Raw genomic sequence first — 7,702 nt, 5'->3', positions numbered from 1 at the left:
AACAGTCAAGGAATTGGGAAGCCGAGATAAATGGTCTGCAACTAGGTTTTCAACTCCTTTCTTATCCCTAATTTCTAAATCAAACTCTTGTAAAAGTAAAACCCACCTAATGAGACGGGCTTTGGCATCCTTCTTCTGAACTAGGTATCTGAGGGCAGAATGATCAGTATACACCACCACATGTGAACCAACTAAGTAAGACCGAAACTTTTCTAATGCAAACATAACAGCTAAAAATTCTTTTTCAGTGGTTGTCTAATTGAGTTGTGCATCATTTAAGGTCCTACTAGCATAGTAAATGACAGTGGGCAACTTATTAATCCTTTGACCCAAAGCCGCTCCTATGGCAAAATCCGAAGCATCACACATCAGTTCAAAAGATTCAGTCCAAACAGGTGGTTGAACAATGGGTGCATTGGTCAACTCCTTCATAAGTTGTTTGAAGGATTCTAGGCACTCTTTAGAAAACTCAAAAGTTTGATCTTTGGCAAGTAATGAGGTGAGAGGTCTGGCTAACTGACTAAAGTTCTTAATAAACCTTCTGTAGAAGCCTACATGCCCTAGAAAGAACCGAACATCCTTAACAAATTGAGGAGGTGGTAAATTATCAATTAAATCCACTTTGGCTCTATCTACCTTAATTCCCTCGTTGGATATTACATGGCCCAAAACAATACCAAATTTAACCATAAAATGGCATTTCTCCCAATTCAAAACCAAATTTTTAGATATGCTCCTTTTTAAAACTAGGGAAAGATGATGAAGACATTCAGAATAGGAATTCCCATGAATTGAAAAGTCATCCATAAATACTTCTAAGAATTTTTCAACCATGTTAGAAAAAATGCTCATCATGCATTGTTGGAACGTAGCAGGGGCATTGCAAAGCCCAAAGGGCATACGCCTGTAAGCAAATGTTCCATATGGGCATGTAAAAGTGGTCTTATGTTGGTCCTCTAAAGCAATTGGGATTTGGTTATAGCCGGAATATCCATCAAGAAAGCAATAGTATTCATGTCTAGCTAACCTCTCTAACATCTGGTCAATGAATGGCAATGGGAAGTGGTCCTTCCAGGTTGCCGCATTTAACTTCCTGTAGTCTATGCACACTCTCCAACCTGATTGGACACGAGTTGGAATTAGTTCATTATTGGCATTGGGAACTACAGTCACCCCAGACTTCTTAGGCACTACGTGAACTGGGCTTATCCATTGGCTGTCAGAAATAGGATAAATTATTCCATGATCCAAGCACTTTAGGATCTCTTTCTTAATGGCTTCCATCATCACTGGGTTAACTCTTCTTTGGGGTTCCGTGGATGGTTTGGAATCCTCCATAAGATGTATATGATGTTGCACAATAAAAGGGCTTATACCCTTGATATCAACCATGGTCCAACCTAGGGCTTCCTTATTGTCTTTTAACACTTTCAGTAACTCCTCTTCCTGGCTAGAAGTCAAATTTGAAGAAATTATTACAGGAAGAGTTTGGTCAGGCCCTAGGAAAGCATACCTCAAATTGGATGGCAACTCCTTAAGATCTAGCTTAGGGGGCTCAACTATGGAAGGTTTGGGAATAGAATTAGAAAGGGGTCCTAAGGGCTCCACAGGTGTGTGAAGACTCAAGACTTCAGAAAAGAAATTTTCACTATCATCATCCAACTCATCCATACACTCTTGGAATTCTGAATCAAAATCAATATCAAAGTTGGTAACTAAATCATCAAAAAAATCCAGAAAATCCTCAAGCATATTGATCTCTTCTTCCATATGTGGTTGCTTGCCAATCCTAAACATGTTAAACTCAACAGTTTGGTTACCAAAAGATAATCTTAGGAAACCATTCTGGCAATTGATTAATGCATTACTAGTAGCCAAGAATGGTCTTCCAAGAATTATTGGGATCTCATCCTTGGTTGAGAAGGGCTTAGTATCTAACACAATGAAATCAACAGGGAAAATAAATTCCCCCACCTTTAGTAAGACATCCTCAACCATCCCTTTAGGAATCTTAACAGACCTATCTGCCAACTGAAGAGTAGTTCCAGTGGCTTTCAATTCTCCCAATCCTAGTTGCTTGTACACATGGTAAGGTAAAAGATTCACACTTGCGCCAAGGTCAAGTAAGGCATGCTCAATATAGGTGTTGCCTATGACACAAGATATGGTAGGGCTCCCTGGATCCTTATACTTGGCTGCTATAGGCTGAGTAATTATGGAACTAATGTTACCTGCCAAGAACGCCTTTTTGGGCACACTAGTGATACGTTTGTGAGTATACAAATCTTTTAGTACCTTTGCATAGGCGGGGATCTGGGATATGGCATCCAAAAGAGGGATGTTCACTTCTACCTTTTTGAAGACTTCTAAAATTTTATCCATAGAAGTAGTCTTCTTTTTGTGTACCAAGCGATTAGGAAATGGGATAGGATGAACATAAGGACTGTTAGGGATTTGCCCCTGTTCAGAAGAATCATTTTTGGTTTCCTCAACCAAATCATCTTTAGTTTCAGAAAAATCTTTAGGTTCATCAGACGAACCTGGAACAAGAGGCACACTTGTGTCCTCAACTGAAGAAGAGTTAACAGGAGTAATAGATGGGGAAGATTTAGAAACACTCTGTTGGTACTCTCTACCACTCCTAAGGGCATAAACAACATTACATTGGTTAGAGGGCCCTTGTTGGGTCTGACCTTATACTATATTCAGTGGTGCATTAGTTGGTCCTTGTGAACTAACAGGCTGATGATGCCTAGGGTTAGGCTCTGGTTGACTGGGTAAAGTTCCCTTCTCCCTCTCACGCATAATTGAGACAACTTGGGTAAGTTCTCTCATAAGATTTTGATGGCTTGTCATGAGGAGGGCCATATTTTTTTCCAAGTCACTTATTCTACTTGCCTCTCCAGTGTTGGTAAACCCAGGGGGTTGCTGATAAGATGATAGGAGAGGGGCCCTAGGAAAACTCGCCTGAGGTCCTACATTTGACCTAGGAAAAGTATTTTGGGAAAAAGATTGTTGTGTAAAGGGAGGCCTTTGGGGTCCAGGTTGACCTTGATTATAGAAATTGGAAGGTCCTGCTTGGTTGCCCTGATTCTAAGAGAAATTTGGGTGATTTCTCCATCCCGGATTGTAGGTGTTACTATATGGATTATTCTGGTATAAGGCATTAACACTATCATTAGAAGTGCCCCCAGAGGTGTTGGGGCATTCTTCTAGGAGATGTCCAGGGGACTGGCACCAAGCACAAATCTTAACAAAATTGACTGATGATGGCTCTCTAGGAACAATAGCCTCAATTCTCTTGATTAGGCTATCCAAATGGGCTTCTTTGGCTACTATCCCATCCACAAAATATCCTTTTCCTCCTATGGTTCTTTCACTCTCTTGGCTTGATTCCCACTCACGGGTTTTGTCAGCTAAGTCAAGTAAGAATTCCCATACCTTTCCTTCATCTGTAAAGGATGTGAATCCCTCAGGGCACATAGACTCTATCATTTGTTTGGTTGGGTAATCAATACCCTCATAAATTATTTGACATAAATGCCATAAGTCTAGGCCATGGTGAGGGCATTTTTGGAGTAGATCCTTGAATCTCTCCATAAGTTTGGAAAATGACTCACTAGGCTTTTGCCTAAACTGAAGGATATCACTTCTAAGCTTATTGGTCTTGTGAGTTGGAAAAAACTTCTTAAGACAACTGTGAACTATTCCTATGAGGTTATGAAATTTGTGGATAACCTATACAACCACTTATTAGCTTGGTCTTTCAATGCAAAAGTGATAAACCTAAGCTTAACAGCATCATCAGAAAGCTATTGGATCTTAATTAGAACACATACCTCTTCAAATTCCCTTAGAAATAGGTATGCATCCTCAGAGGTCAACCCATGGAAGTGGGGCAACATAGTGATGTATTGAGATTTGAGTTCAAAATTATTGCCCTGGGCTTGTGGTAGAACTATGCAGGAAGGTTAGGCTGTTCTAGCAAGGTAGAACATATCTTTCAGAGATTTAGGTGAAGGGTTTTGCTGTTGGTCTCCCATATTGAAGGGTTTTAAAGAGAGCAAACGTATAGGGTCACTACTTGTTGGATCTCTTCTTTCTAACCGATTCTTAATATTACGTACCCACTTAACACTCATACAACAGAAAACTACCCACAACTAAAGTAAGACAAGCACAAAAGAATGGGTAGCAAAACTTTTTTTTTTAATGATTTTTTTGATTTTTTTGATTTTTTGGCTTTTTTTTATTTTTGATTTTTTTTTTGGCTTTTTGGGAGCTTACTGGCAGGGATCCGGGGTTGCTCAGGTCAATTCCTGAGGTACTGCTACAGGGCAAAACCTGTCTTTATCATACTGTGAGGCATGGCGACCTCCACCGATACAACTATTATTGCAAGTTGTTCTTCTCAGGAATTCAATAAAAGAAAAGGAAAAACAAAACAAAGTAAACAAAACACTCTGATTTACCAAAAGAAAGTGAAAAATAACATGGAACTGTCTCCCTGGCAACGGCGCCAAAAACTTGTTTGAGATTTAAAATGTAACCGCAAGCGTACGGATCAGTGTAGCTATGGGTCGAACACAGGGAGAGCAGCCACTTTATTTTTTTTATTTCTTTTAATAATGTGAAAGTGAACCGATTAATAGTTGTGATCTAATTTTAATTACCGTCCTAAACATATGTATCTAAATTAACGTCCTAACCATTCGTCATCTAAGAATTTAAAGACGCAAGCCATGCAATTAAAATTAAATAAATAAATAACTAAAAATAAACAACCCATGCAATTAAAAAAATAATAAATAAAGGAAAAAAATGCTGAAATAAAAATAAAGTAAAAAAAAGAGGATAAAGCTAGAGAGACTCACAAGTAGGTTTCTCTACTTAGCCCGAGGGATGCATCATAATATGAGTTTCCCTACTTGACCAGAGAGTCACTCTTACAAGGGTTACTCTACTTGGCTTTAGGGAAAGGGAGACAATTAAAATAAAAGCAATAAATTGATGGTTCTATGGCTAGGAGGGGCAAAGCCAACACATACACTAGCCATGAACCTTAGGGGAAAGGGATAGCAATAATGTAACGACTGAAATTAAAATCCTAAATTAAGAAAGAAAGGGTAGTCAGAAGAGGGAATGAGAGGGGGGAGAGAAGACTACTGAAGGAGCCTACTTACTTGAACTTCAACCCTTGAATTGAAAACTTGATTGATTTGAGATACTACCAGTACTAAAAACCAGATCTGGAATAAACCAAATCTAAAATTTCTAGTACTAGGGAAAACAAATCTTGAAAAAAAAAATTTGCTCCACGGCTCGTGATCTTGTCACCTAAATCTAAGCCTAGAACTATAACTTAAAAAATTACAACTCAATTGCATAAATCATAAACATAAAAGGGCTGAATAAAAATAAAATAGTGCTTGCATAATTGAAATAAAAAAAACTATTACAAAAGTGATTAAAGAAAAGATAAAGAAGAACTAAAACTAAAGAAAGAGCAAGAGAAAGAGAGAGCAACTAAAAAAAAAAAAACTAGAAGAAGAATGAATTGTCACCCTTCCTCTAACATGAGTTGTATTTATAGGGAATGGGGAGGTAGGGTAACAAATTTCTCTTTCCTAAAAGGGAGAAACCCATAATTGATTGTGAGATCTTTTAAGACCAAAAGTGCTAAGGTGGAGGAGATAGAAGAGAGAAATAAACTTTGAGAAATTTCCTATAATTTTTTTGCTTATTTTCTTTCCTTTTTTTCTAATTTATTTCTCTTCCTTTTCTCCCTCCAAGGGACGATTTTCTTCTTGCTTTGTGTGATTTGGACAATATTTTGGTTATGATGTGGAGGAGAGAGAAGATTTGGACAATCTATATTTCTCCCCTTTTTTTTCTTTCCTTTTTTTTCTTCTCTTCTTAGGAACCCTTTCACGATTTTCCTTGCTTCTGATTCAATGTGCAAATTCCCTCCATGCCCTTAGTGCTATAAGTGAGTGAAAAGCAGGAAATCTTCAACAAAATTCTCTGAAAAAAAACAACCATGAGATTCGAACTTGAGACCTCTTGGTGAGCAAGGGAATTTTGTACACCATAGCTCACCAATTACGCTAGGTAGTTGTTGTTATCAAAAACGAATCTTCAATCACTTAAGGATGTGGTCCATCAATCTTTGTTGGCATTTGAAATATTTCTTGTACCTCTGGGACAACTGCAAATGGGCTACTTCTGCATCTCAGTTCAGTTCTAATCTATTATTCTTTTTCTGGCCCGAAAAGAATAATCATTTGTACGGGTGACCAAATGAATGTGTACTTTCAATTGAACATGTCCATGTTGCTCAAAATTTCATCCTCTTTGAAACCATGAAAAGAAATACGACCTCTTTTATGTGTAAAATTGAAGATATAGCATCCGATAGTCCTTAAGGCCTTGAAAATATAAAACCTACAAAAATAGAGTAAAACCCAAGGTAGCTCCATTCTAAATATGTAAAATGCATGTTTTAGTACCCTAGATTTCACACATAAATGTGCTCATCATCAACCTAGCCCTCCCATAGCCTATCCCTAGGGAAAGCTCTGTGAGAGTGCTACTTCTCCTAAGCCTCAATATAGCCTACCTTAGCCGAAGCCCTATCCAAATCCAAATCCAGAAATAGCCTTCCCTAGCCAAAGCTCTTTTCGAATCCAAATCCAGAAATAGCCTTCCCTAGCCAGAATGCTGTCTAAATATCATCACAGTCAATATCTCTCAAGAAAAGAAGTTGGAGGTCAAGACCATCTTTTCCTGAGCCAGGAGAATCCAAAAGGGGTCAAGCTCAAGTATAATTTCTCACCCAAATTAGCATAATGTAGACTTTGTATTGACCTTGTTTTAGTGTATATAATCATTTAAATTCAATCAATGTACATATGTGTGATAACTTAGCCATGCCTACGAAAAAGGAATAATCGTGGAAAATGTTCGTTCTTAAGCATCTAGTAGGAAGACCGATTGAACCGGGCAGATTGGGTGCCTAACACCTTCCCAATTCTATAACCTAACACTTACCCTAAATCTCTGGATCAGATCAATTATCAGGCCATTTTCTCAGGAATCAGGCCCACCCTAGGGTCCTAGGTCCATAATCCTAGGTGGTGACTCCAAACCCCTTTTGCATGATCTTGATCCCCGTATTGAACAATCATCAAATCCCCATCTTGAATAGAGATCTTTAAACTCTTGCGAAATAGACCTCCACGTATCTTTGAGTGGCAGTATGATGGTGCAAGGCCCGCAAGCAAAGCACACATGACACACCCCTTTCTCATGAAAAAGAAAGAGAAAGAGAGGAGAGAGAATGGAATGGATCCAAGTCCTTTCTCCCCCCAAAAGGGGAAGAGAGAAGATATCATCTTTCAGCCGCTACCCTCATAGTGGCAACTCCACTAGGGATGACTGTCAAGCTTCCGACACTAGATGCTACCATTAAATGCAAGAACATTTTCCATCACCACATTTGTTTAAAAATATGTTTGGCTAACCCCATGTTTGTAATTGTATTAACTAATCGCATCATGCATTATGCTCGAAGTGAAATCATTTGGCGAGGGACTCCCTATCATGCCCGCACCCTCAGGGAGGTTAGTGCATGTCATGGGGAGTACTTCGAGAGCAAATGGTACCCACTTCCTATACAAGGGTGTGGGGTATTGTTAAACTG

The 7,702-nt window shown here is 38.7% G+C and overlaps 1 non-coding gene across 1 annotated transcript; it reads left to right on the top strand.

Annotated features, from left to right (window-relative positions):
- The first annotated feature begins 3,553 nt into the window (after positions 1–3,553).
- Positions 3,554–3,660, top strand: LOC122065417. The gene has a single exon (XR_006136004.1). It is a non-coding gene; the product is annotated as a small nucleolar RNA R71 (small nucleolar RNA).
- The last annotated feature ends 4,042 nt before the right edge of the window (positions 3,661–7,702 follow it).

The sequence above is a fragment of the Macadamia integrifolia genome, unplaced genomic scaffold (assembly GCF_013358625.1).
Source record: "Macadamia integrifolia cultivar HAES 741 unplaced genomic scaffold, SCU_Mint_v3 scaffold2000, whole genome shotgun sequence".
Taxonomy (NCBI): domain Eukaryota; kingdom Viridiplantae; phylum Streptophyta; class Magnoliopsida; order Proteales; family Proteaceae; genus Macadamia; species Macadamia integrifolia.
Note: the sequence above shows the minus strand (reverse complement) of the source record. Positions and strands in the feature narration are given on the sequence as shown.